The 13,337-nt window shown below is 46.8% G+C and overlaps 1 protein-coding gene across 1 annotated transcript in view; it reads right to left on the bottom strand.

The window, feature by feature from the left end:
* The window catches only part of LOC144122033 (insulinoma-associated protein 1a-like), an 80,598-nt gene that overhangs the window by 28,273 nt on the left and 38,988 nt on the right, over positions 1 to 13,337 (bottom strand). The gene's annotated exons all lie outside the window — the stretch shown is intronic.

Genomic DNA, 13,337 nt, shown 5'->3' with positions numbered 1-13,337 from the left:
TCAAGTTTCCTCTGTCGCAATTCAGCGCATGCATTGAAACCATGATAACACTGAACAGCACTGAAGCTGCTATGCCAATCATCATCATCATCGTCATTATAATCCAGACTACGCCCACTGCAGGACAAGTCTCTCACAGATTAAATTAACCCTGTCCTTTGCCAGCCCCGGGAACCTTACCCTCGTAAACTTCTTAATCTCATTCGCCCACCTAACTTTCTGCCGCCCCCTGCTACGCTTGCGTTCTCTTGGAATCCATTCCGTTACCCTTAAGGACCAGCGGTTATCTTGCCTTCGCATTACATGCCCTGCCCAAGCTCATATGTTCTTCTTGATTTCGACTAGGATCTCATTAATCTGTGTTTGTTCTCTCACCCACTCTGACCACTTATGGTCTCTTAACGTTACACCTATCATTTTCCTCTCCAAGTATGGCAATAGGCATGGCTAAACGAAAAGAAATTAGAGATTGGCTAGTTTTCTTGTGTTCCTGTTGATGCCATGAGAGCCAGCAATCGGGGCCGGAAGTGCCGCCTTATTCACCCCTAATACCCAGCGCAGAACCAAGAAAAGGAGAACGGGCGCGGAACCGAAATCGCGGGCTAGTGGCGCCATCTTGACAGAAGCCCTGAAGCTTTGGTGTACTGGCTCACTCTCCGAGATCGGGCGTTCAGTGGTTACGGTGCTCGGCTGCTGATCCAAAAGACGCGGGTTCGATCTCGCTCGCGGTGGTCGAATTTCGATGGAGGCGAAATTCTAGAGGCCCGTGTACTGTGCGATGTCAGTGCACGTTAAAGAACCTCATGTGATCGAAATTTCCGGAGCCCTTCCCTACGGCGTCCCTCATAGCCTTAGTTGCTTGGGGACATTAAACCCCCATAAATCAAGCTCTCCGAGATCTGCGCTGTGAGCACTTTGAGCGCCACCACCGAGCGTCATATCAGGTCGCGATGGAGTTCAATATGAAGGGCTGCCGTTGTGTGAGAAAGGACCCTTGTGGCACATAACTGTGGCCTCAATCACATGCCAGCATCGAGCAGCTGCATTCGAGCCTGGAGATATCGAACCCGGATATTTAGAATTGTTAGCGGTTAAGCAGTAAGACTCAAAGTAGAGGAATTCAAGATATCTCTGCAGAACAAATATTCGGCTCTAACTGATAAGGCGATATTAATGTCCATACAATGAATGATAATCTCACAGCTATCATTACGGAGTGCACAGAAGAAGTAGGCGGTAGGATGGTTCGACAGGATGCCGGAAAGCTATCTCAGGTGACGACAGATCTGATTAAAGAACGCTAAATCATGAAAGCGTCTAGCCCTACAGAGAGGAGGTAACTGGCAGAGCTATCATAGTTTATAAATAAGCGCAAGGTAGCCGACGTAAGGAAGTTTAATATGGAGAGAATGGAGCAAGTTCTATAGAACGGAGGCAGCCTAAAAGCAGTGAAGATGAAGCTAGGCATAGGTAAAAGCCAGATGTGTGCGCTAACAGACAAGGAGGGCAATGTCAATAGCAATATGGATAAGATATCTAAATTAGCCGAAGAGTTGTACGCAAATCTATACAATAGCCAATGTAATCAGAACGGTAGACAGCACCGCACAGTAATGCGCCATCCCGCGAATAAGGAAGAGGAAGTAAAGAAAACCTTTCGAGCAATGCAAAAGGGGAAAAGCAGCTAGGGAGGATCAGGTAACAGCAGATCTGTTTAATGACGGAGGGGATACTGTGCTAGAATAACTGGCCACATTAGATTCGGAATGCCTCATGACCTTGACCGTACCAGAAGCTTGGAGTAACACAAAAATTGTCTTAATTCATAGGAAACGAGACGCCAAGGACTTGTAAAATTACAGACCAATCAGATTACTGTCCGTTGCTCACAGGGTATTTACTAAGGTAATAGCTAATAGAGTCGGGGCAACCTTAGACTTTAATCAACCAAATGATCAGGCAGGCTTTCGTAAAGGGTATTCCACTATGGATCACATTCACACTATAAATCAGGTGATAGAGAAAGGCGCAGAATATAACCAACCCCCACGTATAGCCTTCATCGATTACGAGAAAGCATTTAACTAAGTGGAAACTTCAACAGTCATGATGGCATTGTGGAATCAGGGCGTAGGAGAGTCTTACGGGAAAATACAGGAAGATTTACTTAACGACTGCACAGCTACCATAGTCAGCAATAAAATTCCTTTAAGGAACGGTGACAGGCAGGGAGGCACGATCTCGCTGATTCTATTCAGCGCCTGTTTACAAGAGGTGTTCCGTGTCCTGAACTGGGAACAGATGGGGATAAGAGTTAATGGAGAATGCTTAAATAATCTGCGATTCGCTGATGGCATTGCCTTGCTGAGTCACTCAGGAGATGAAGTGCAGAGGATGATCAATGAGACGGGCGGAGCAGAACAGTGAGTTTAAAATTAACATGGAGAAAACGAAATCAATGTTCAACAGTCTAGCAAGGAAACAGCAGTTCACAATTGGTAGCGAGGTGCTGGAAGTGGTAAGAGAATACTTCTACTTAGGGCAGGTAGTGGCCGCTGATCCGTATCATGAGAGGGAAATAATTTGGAGGATAAGAATGGGGTAGAGCGCATATGGAAGGTTCTCTCAGACCATGAATTGCAGTTTACCAATATCCATCAATTAAAAAAAAATTGCTGTGGTTTAGCTCTGGTTCAACCTGGAGAGACACGATAGCTACATCTGGCCGAGTGTAACTAGCTCAGTCGAATTGCAATGTCAGTCTTTCGCCGCTCCGTTTCGCTGGGCGTTCCTTCCTCATCTTCGTCCCACTTGACACGGCGCATGCGCACAGCTGTTGCAGCTGTTGCGCGCCGCGCCACCGGCAGCAGCAGCTGCTCAGAACCACGTGGCCAACCCACGTGACCAATGGCCGCACCACGTGATAAACCCACCTGACCAACCACGTGACCCACGGCGCCGCCACGAAGCTCAAGTGGCGCCACGGAGTTTAAGTGGTGCCACGCTGAAGGGTCGAAGAGGTGGCGTAGTGTAGCTATCGCAACAAAAGTATACACAGCTATATATTACCTGTACTCACCTATGGGGCAGAAACGTGGAGGCTAACGAAAAGGATTCAGCTAAAGTTAAGGACAACGAAGCGAGCCATGGAAAGGAAAATGATAGGTGTAACATTCAGAGGCCGGAAGCGGGCAGAGTGGGTGAGGGAACAAACGCGGGTTAATGACATCGTACTCGAAATCAAGAGGAAGAAATGGGCTTGGGCAGAGCATGTAATGCGAATGCAAGGTAGCCGCTGGCTTTTAAAGGGGCTCTGAAAGGGGCTCTAATAAAGTTGCGGTATGCCTGGGATGTGAAAGCACGCCGCTTCTCGAATATTGTCCAGGAAGAATTTTTTTTAATGTGCTTTGTAGAAATAGAGTTATCTGTAGTGAAAATTTGAATATCAGCGTCTTCGCGCCTTTCCCTCTCCTCTCGTAACTTTTTGCACACTGGAAGATCAGCGCTCTTCCGCCGACCCCACCTCCGGGGGAGAGCTTCCCGGCCCGCCGGAGCTACGCGGCTTATTGGCCGCGGCCATAGTAGCTGCGTGACGCCTGAAAGAATCTAACTTGTAGCCATCGCTCAACATGTATACGTAGATGCGAGAGACGGAAGAGGGTGCGAGCATGAAAATGCCGCCGGGAAGGGCTCGCCAACTTTCGCGCGTGATTGTGGGTCCTCTGCTGCTTGTATAAGTGCATTATTTGGCTCAGGCTTTCATGACAACACAATGCAGTGATTGAGCAAGTTGATGTCCGCTCCTCAGAAGATGTTTCAGAGCCCCTTTAAGGGTAACGGATGCGATTCCGAGAGAAGAGAAGCGTAGCAGAGGGCGGCAGAAAGTTATGTGGGCGTATGAGATTGAGAATTTTGCGGGGATACGGTGGCTGCAGCTGGCAAAAGACAGGGTTTATAGGAGAGACATGGGAGAGAGGCCTTTGCCCTGCAGTGGGCGTAGTCAGGCTGGCGGTGAAGATGATGAGCTATATATCGAACACACAAACTATCTCGTTGATAACCCTGTGTATAATTATGGGAAAGTAGCGACGGATATCGCACTCCTATTTCACCGATCGTCCGACATATCCGTGCACCTTCAAGTGGCGCTTCTCCTAACGGCTTTTTCATTCACTTTTCGCGCGCAGAGACGGGTCGCCTGTGCGTTCTAGGCAGCATTAGGGCTGGGAAGTCGCGTGATGATGCTAACGTAGGGGGTGCTTGAGGGTGGCCTTCAGTCTCTTGTAGTACTCATTTTCCATGCAACTTCACCGTCATGCGGTGAAGCGAACCAAACTAAATAACGTCTGGCGGCCCTCACCTGGCAGGCTTCGCTCGCTACGGTGTCGAAGGCTTTGCGGAAAACAACTGTGCCTTTGTTTTAATGCGACATTATTCTATTTATGGCGAACTGGTTACCGGATTAAATAAACATCGTGTGATAGGCAGTAACCATTTCCACAGAATCGTCCACGGCGGGCCGCACGTCGCGTCAAGAAGCGCGTCACGAGCGTGGGTGCAATGCCTCGCTTCTAGGTTGCAGATAAGAGAAACATTCGTTACTTTATACGTCGAGTTGCCGACATATCAAACTATTTCGCGATTCCCTTCGAGTTCTATATATGCAAGTTGGACCATAGACCTAGACGTTTCTCTATCCCAAGCAGCACTTGGAACATTGGAACTGTATTGGCAAAGGCCGGCCCTACAAAGGACCAGGATGGAACCATCGTGTTTCAATATTGGGCCGATTATCTGCGCCGCCCTCCCCCCTAGTAAGAAACAGTTGCGCAGCTGTGATCTGTAATTAACTTCTTTACACTATCCCAGTCGGCTTTTTTCTTGTTACTACTTCCATTCGCAGTGGCGTGAGAGAGTTCTTTTTATTTTTTATTATTGCGCAATATTGGCTCTTTGGCATCAATAAAGAAAAAGGAATACACGAACGTAATTCGTCCAACCGTATTACTTGGAGTACTTTTCTCGTGGTGGTACGGGGCAACGCTGCCATAAGTCGCATGCATTTGCACTTCGAACCATCCGGCACGCTATGGTGTACAAGGTTGGCTGGCTGAAAAGCAGTCGGAAGCGGCGGTCGAATATTTCACAGGGACACCTAATTACCTTATGAGGCATTAGATTGATGCGTTTGCCGGAAATGACCTCGCCCGACCGGACGTGATGTCCTCTCCCTCCAACCAATGAGAAATATCCGCTCTCGTGTCGTCACTTCCATCCAGCCAATGGAATCATTCGACCCCGTGACGTCAGTACTCTTCAGCCAATTGGATAATTTTATTACCAACGTCATGTTTTTTTTTCATTGACGAGGCTTTTACTCACATCGCATTAACATAAGCGATAACGGGGAAGGTCATATCGAGTTCCAAGCATTAAATCCCCTTTCCTGGTCATACCCCGTCCAGCTCTTTGTAATATGAACACCAAGCAAACACGTCGCAGTGCCATTCAATATATTGAGGACACCCTCACGTCCCTCGCGCTGCTTTCGCAGAAAAGAAAGACTGCGGCGAGAAAAACTGAAAGGAAAGGAAACCAAACAAAAAAGAGGTCTTTCTTATAGATTGCAAAAGAGGGTTCCAGAGTATGATGCGGTTGTCAAAGCATACCGGGCCTGTTTTTGAAGTAACTGATTCCGCCAGTTCCACTCATGAAGGGATGATTGCGTGGGGTACCTTGGAAAGCGGGAATGAAAGCAGGGAGCAAAATAAAAAACAGACATATCTGGGGGAAAATGTAAGCTGCTCCCTGATCAAGTGCTCGGCACGCCTCTACAACGAGGGGAAAACCGAAAGTGGCATCCCTCCTAATCACTCCCGACCCGGCCCTGAAGCGCTCCCTCATCTGGCCACCTCTCGTACGTGCTCTCACGGTTCCCTTCTCTATGGCCTGCGGGTAGGGGCCGAGGCCAAACAAAATTACGGGAAGCGAACAAACAAAGAAAGCCACAAATTGAGGCGTGCGGAGTTCCGAGCACAGAGATCACAAATCCGAGGCAGCATAGCAACGAGCCCGTGCACTCACCGGAATGCCGAACAAGAGGGAGAGAGAGAGAGGCTCAAAAAAAAAAACGCTCACGATGGAAGCCAGAGCTGATTAACTGCGCGTTCATATGGAAATGCGGGGCTTTCAAAGACAACAAAAACCAAACAAGATTACAAGTCCGAAGTGATTATAGCTGCGAGGCCGGACAAAACGGGAAGGAGGTGCAACAGCTGCGGAAATCATCATCCGCTTCCCAATTTGCTTCTTCCCTGCAGTTTTCATTTCTTTCCTTTATTACTTTATTCGTCGGATCTCTACGCGCGCGTCGGGGATTAAGGGTCGGGACAGCGCTGCGCCGGCCTCGTGTCACGGCGCGTAACCAACCGGCCTCGACAAGGGCGACGCTGAGCGAAGCTGACACCCTGCTGCATTCCCAATCTCCTCTGGCTGATCCTTTTTTTTTCTTTTTGCTTATACAGAGTGTATTTGGCCGCGCCCCTATATATACTAAGAACAACAGACTTCAGCGAGCCCTCCGACATTAAGAACCACGTCGGGTGTCCTAACATGCGAGCGGGTGTGGACTTAGCCATATGCTCGAGAGGCTGTCACCCTTCTTTTTTTCTTTTTTATGTAGACCTTGATCAGTTGATCAGGCATAGAGCGCTTGTAACACGAGGCGACGCGTTGCTGAGTAGAGGACCGAGCAAAAGTGACGTGCGCCCCGATTAGCGGGATCGTTCGATTGATCGCCAAACAGTTGTCAAGGTTCGATCTTGTCAAAGCGTTTCTTTTGTTGTTTCTTCATTGAACCTCATCTTCCTCCCATCCTCGTCGGCGGTAGCCGCCAAAGATAACAGTTTCTGGCCGCTTCTTACTCAGATAACTGTCTCGACTTAAGCCCTGAAGTACTGCAACGAGCAAGCAGGATGCACGTGATAAGATGTCGATTGGAAACTTCTTTACCTGCTTCAATAATACATGCACGACGAATACGCATCGCTGTAACGGCTGGCGGAGGTTCTTGATGCATCCAGGACCGGCTTAAGTATATGCATCGCGCAGGGCGACAGCGGTTTCAACCTTTTTCGTTGTTTTCATTGTAAAAATAGCTGCCGCACGTGCGTGATGTGGCCGGCTGGGCGAACGGCATTGGCTCGTTGTGGCGCACCTGCTTTTGGTGTGGCACCCGCTTCGGCATCAACGCGCTCATGTGGCTTAAGAAAGGCAGTCTTCCCGGGCTTCTGTCGTCGTCAGAGGAATCTCGGCGTTGTTAGTGTAGTTATGTTTACAACACGGGTCGACGAGCTGAAGCCGCGCCTCTTCCTTTGCCGACATCCAAGAGACAGCACGCATATGAAATGCGCACGTTCCGCCTAATAATAATAATAATATTAATAATAATAATAATAATAATAATAATAATAATAATAATAATAATAATAATAATAATAATAATAATAATAATAATAATAATAATAATAATAATAATAATTGGTTATTGGGGAAAAGAAATGGAGCAGTATCTGTCTCATATATTCGGCGGCCTCCTGAACCGCGCCGTAAGGGAAGGGATAGAGGAGGGAGTGAAAGAAGAAAGGAAGAAAGAGGTGCCGCAGTGGAGGACTCAGGAATTATTTAGACCACCTTGGGATCTTTAACGTGCACTGAAATCGCACAGCACATGGGGGCCTTAGCGTTTTGCCTCCATAAAAACGCAGCCGCCGCGGTCGGGTTCGAACCCGGGAACTCCGGTTCAGTAGCCGGAGTTCCTGGGTTCGAACCCGACCGCGGCGGCTGCGTTTTTATTCAGTCCCCTTTTTCGGTGCACTGGTAGCTGCAGCCCGATATATATCGCCAACGCCAGGGCGCCATGCTATTTTAACACTTCGGTCAAGTTTACATCTAAATAAAAGTAAGCACGTTTACCCCTCCGCTGAGCGTTCATTTACGCACATGCACTGGTCGTCTCACAAACTAGCCTCCAAAACTAATGTCCTGGAGTCGTGAAAAGAAACTAAACTCAGTTCTTTTTCTACTCACAGCCGTCTATACACGAGGCAAATGCTATGAGGTTGAGGTTGTTGCAAGCTACTCGTGTGGTTAGCCTGGCGGATTTTGCAGGCAACTGCTCTACCTAGCGACCGTGAAATGCTAACTCAGGCACAAATCAGGCGCATACCTGAGATCTGACTGATCTACATACCTATAAACACGGTCACCCATAACAGTCAATAGTTTACTCCTGCTGTCACCAACTGGAGTCCAAATCCGATCGATTCCTGGAAGAATTTTAAAAGAAGGCGTGAAGCCTCCTTTCTGCATGACTCTTTTCCATCCGAGTTGGCAATGCCCTGAAGGGAACTGTGAGGGGCTCCTGTATTGTCGAGGGAAGCGAACAACACGCACATTTCCGCGTTGTACATTTTAGAGCACATAAGATAATGTTCTATATCACCGCACGCACATGTGGAACACAGCGGAGACAATGGTAGACCCGTCTCATACATCCACGCACGGGTACGAGCAGAGCCCGTGCGAATGCGATGTTAGCAATGAGGCCTGAGATCTTTTTAGTCCCTCGGTCACACATGGCTCGTTGGGTGGACTCCACGGGGTTCTGAAATGGCCGAGCACCGTTTCTCTGAAGAGTCTTTCGGCATCTTGAAGAATCTTTCTTGATCGATTACCTTACAGCGCTGTATGGGTGAGACTTTCCGCCACCTACAGGTACCTACTGTACGACACCTATAGGTTTCGTCGCCTAGGACACCTACATGTGAGGGCACTCATTGGAATCGCATGGAGAATCCTCTTCTGTGCAGATTATGCACGATGCGTACAGAGCTAAGAGACAAGATATCAGTAGGAAACCCGCGCTCTAACCTTTGAAGGGAAGATTTTGAATCCGGCAGGATCACGACGGGCTGAGCCGGACAAGACCCTAGCTTCCGTAAAGGCGCCTCAATTTCAGCGCTTTCGGCCGCTGTGGAGATCACGACTTCAGTAAAGCGTACAAAGCGGGCATTATTCAAAGAATGAATGTGAAAAGCTGCTTCGCTGACTCCACTGGCCTTATCCACAGAAGCATCAGCGAATATATGAAGATGGCGGGCATATTCTGTTTCTAAATGCTTAAGTACGGTAGAACGCGTTGCCGCCAAAGGAGAACTGCGCTTAGCACGCATGTTAGGAACAGAGGCTGTACAGTCGAGGCTCGCAAAAAACCAGGGGGATTTCAACCGCTTGGTTTGTCTTCGCACATCAAGACGTAGGGAACTAAGAGTATTCAGTGCCAAGTAGGCTCAGGACTCAGAGACCACTGTCGGAGCCGCTGCTTCTAGAAGGGCTAGCCCAGCTGCCCTCTCTCCGAGGCGGCCAAGTTGCATTAGAAACCTTTGTAAATCGGTAAAGCTTAGAGGTTTCAATAGTTATTCATAAAGAACTGCAGTGTTCACTGCCGCCTGCGGAACTCCAAGGGCTCTTCTTAGGCCCTATCCGTGCGAAATTTCCAGACAATCAAGCTGTGATACGTAGGGGGCAATTAAAGGCAGTTGGTACATCATGCGACTAATCACCAGCGCTTCGTGAAGTCTGACCATTGAGGAAGGGTGGTTTCCGCATTGCTCACTTAAGATTCTACGGATCCAATTCAGACGGGAAGATAATTTTCATGAATGATATACCGGCTGTTCTGAGTCACTCTTATACTGAGTCGCTCGTATGCCAATTACGATTGTATAACTGCTATGTGTCTAAATAATGACAGTGATTTTCGGTCAGTAATGCTAACCGGAGCCTTTTTAACTTTCATAAGATATGTGTTCGCCTGCTGCAACTTCTGACTTTGTGAACGTGGTTCCAGCCCGCACTCCTTGCTATAAAATTACCATTGCGAATTAGCGACTGGTACGCAATGCATGGCTAGAGAAAGTGAATATCATTGAACGCAAAAGTCATGGGTGTGTCTCAAACTGACACCGGTACTCGTACTCTATAATTAAACAACTCTTCTTAAGAACTCATTCGCTCCTTCACATACCCACATGTTTATGATACAAATAAGTTAACCTGGGTGGTTCACACAAATGTTATAATTAACAGTGCTAATCGCAAGCTAGGTTATCTCCGCAATGTACGTGTCTTACAGATCTCTGTCCTCCCTAAAATTGTTGATCTCTGACACACTAATACGTCTGAAATCGGACTGAACGTCATCAGTGTCTTTAACATTCCGCTTTTGTTGTCTTTTCGGGAAACTCCTCCCCGCTTAGCTTCTTTCTTAAGCTTTTTCGTCACGCGGCATTCGCTTTATCGTTCCCATTGTATTTTCCCCATGAACGCAGCCGGCTTCCATCCCCGTGACCCAAAAAGTTCTTTCACTTGCCTGCTGCCCATGCATCTCCTGAGTAGAATCTTCCCACTGAGACTAGACACTTGTTGATCACCAACTTTTTACAACTTCAAGGGCTTGTCAAGTTATCTAAAGTCAAGGGCTTGTTTGTAATTATGTTTGTACTTGTGAAATGTACGTACTTCACGGCGTTTTTTTCCTGTCTTACGTCGCAACTACTCCACTCCCTAATTACTCGAACCCTTTAAGCAAGCGAACAAATAAAACAGCCGATTTTCAGTTGATTTTGTCTGTTGAACCGCGGGTTCAAGAAAGCAAAGCCATGATTTGTAACGAGAGACCGAGAATTTCTTTCCTGGCGCAGCACTAACAATCAATATTCCTTCTTCACTTACTCATACGTAAAACACAAATATCTTTCTGTCTCATCTCCTCGTATTCTTTATTGTCTTTTTCTTCATGTTTGTTTGTGTGTGGATTTACGTTCACTTGCGCAAACACAAGGCACAGCTCCAGTCTTTCGTTCCTGTGCGTTTAATGAAGTACCGTGCCTTTGCAGAAATTCTGGACAAGTTTTCACAGCAACATCATTTGTCTGCATGCGTGCCTTCTGTAGTGCCTTCTGCATGCCGTCTGTGTGCTTGGGTGTTTTGTTTGTTTGTTTGTTTTTTTTTTGTTCTTTTGTCTGCTTTTTAAATAACCTGAGAAACAAGTGGGTAATGCAGGGGAAGGCATGCGTTATTGAAAAACCGCATTCCGCACACTATATCAAAATAAAATATTTACCCATAAAATCAATAAGAATCACAGTCTAAGTGGGAAGATTCTACTCAGGAGATGCAAGGGGAGCAGACAAGTGAAAGGAGTTTTTGCGCCCCAGTTCGAAAGCAATAAGTCAAATCTCGGCCACTGTACAAAATTTGGCCCCCATTCCTTTTTCATAATTCAGAACTTAATGAACAGCTTGAGTTTTTCACCAAACACCGCGATCAAAATGAAAATTGGCGCAGTATCTGTCTCACGTATCGACGGACACCTGAACCGCACCGTAAGAGGAGGGATAAAGGGAGTGAAAGAAGAAAGACAATCCCAACATATGCAGTAAGGTTTCTCTTAACATTCTGTGGTAGTTAAAAACAAAGTAGAGTTTTCATGTTTATTCATTCTAGAGTATGAGTACGGATTGTACGAGAGGAACGTTAAGGCATCTCTGATAATAAGCAGCAAGAAATACTGTCTCGTCGTAATAAAGAAGGAGTGTATAAAAGACAAGCAATCTAATTTAGTGCCTCTGTTTTAGTTCCAAAAGATGGAATGAGATCTTTAACGCCGACAGACTTGCATGGCACAGGTGTTGCCAAAGGTAAAGCCGGTGGCCTCATTGTGTGCCTACGCGCTCGACACAGTCTGGTTAGCTGTGTGAGGATGGGAAATGTACGTATGTTCAGGTGTAGCTTAACCAGAGCAGGGCAACCCGAACCGCGTGTCAGCTAGGATAAGCAAGAATTAAGAGGTGCTTGAGGAAAAAAAAAGGTTTTTTGAGGGCCTTCCTAATGTGCCTAATATGTTCGCCCTGTTTTTCTCGATATCGAGCATTCGACATCTTATAGCACTTCTGAGCTGTCTTGTAGCAGTCCAAGTAGGAGAGTTAAAAGCGGCGTTTATATAATAAGGACGAAATACGATAATTTTAGCATCTGGCATCAACTTTTATTTAGCGCACTTGACGCCATTCGGTCCATTTCTTAAACTCCTTCTACAAAATAGTTATTTCTTCAACGTTGCTTGTCTGAGCGTCAAGTGACCTCCGCGTGCAAAGCGGTGAAAACAAGTCTCGTATCCGCTTCACGCAACCAGCAGGGTCGTCTGCTGCGTAAGCGGCGACGCGACGGTGCCGTGTTCATTTAATTGGGTTTGCTGCCGCGAGCCCCTTAGGACATTCGTGGTACCTGTGAACACTCCTTTCACACTGCTTTCGTTCATTATCTCAGAGTGCGGGTCAGTTGTCCGACCAAGGTGACACATCACAGCGCAAACGTTGACCGCGCACTACCATTTTTTTTTTGCTTGCGCGAACAGTGTAAGCATTGTGCGATGTATCCTAGTGAAAAAAAGAATAAACATGCCTCGTCTAAATCAATATCTCTAAGAAACATTCGAAACCACCGGCTGCACTAGCATGAGCTGCATGGATGTCTGGTGCTGTCTCAATTGATAGTGGCGACCACGAAAAATGTGCCATTTGGACTGTCTTCGTTAAGTGACGTGCCCTTCACAATCTGCCTATTGCTTACAAAAATATTAAGTAATGTATATAATTGCACGATATGCCACTAGAAATGACAGGCCGTCGATAACAATTCAGAAAATACGAGAAGTGAGGGCAACAGAAAATGGCTACGGAAGGACGGATCTGGAAAACTGACTGAAATCAGAACGTTACGCCTCCAAAAATGCCAGAATGAAGAAAAAATATTATTTGGCGAAAGTACATTCCGAAAAACTGCATCGGTGTTTTATTTGCTGCATATTGCGAATTGAAACGACAAGATGGAAAATATATATTTTTGTCCCCTACTGTATACGGGAGGCCACAGCCACCAGCGTGGGGCGACTCGAAAAGAGGACAAATGCTGTCCCAACGCTGACCGCAGGAGCACTACTCGACAAGATGTTCAAGGCAGTGCGAACACATCCGTCGCATCATAAAATACTCGCTGTAACCATTCCAACATCCAAAACCAGTCGTCACACGATAATGCGTGGTTGAGGTCGAGAGAAGCGAGAAGCTGTTGCCAGGAAGAAAGAAAAGGAAAGTGCACAGGCCTGCTCACTGGCTCACAATCGCTACCACGTGCAGAAAGTAGGAGAGTTGAAAGATGGGATAGAGAGACAGGATATATATATATATATATATATATATATATATATATATATA

This window comes from Amblyomma americanum, chromosome 2 (genome assembly GCF_052857255.1).
Source record: "Amblyomma americanum isolate KBUSLIRL-KWMA chromosome 2, ASM5285725v1, whole genome shotgun sequence".
Classification (NCBI taxonomy): Eukaryota; Metazoa; Arthropoda; class Arachnida; order Ixodida; family Ixodidae; genus Amblyomma; species Amblyomma americanum.
Note: the sequence above shows the minus strand (reverse complement) of the source record. Positions and strands in the feature narration are given on the sequence as shown.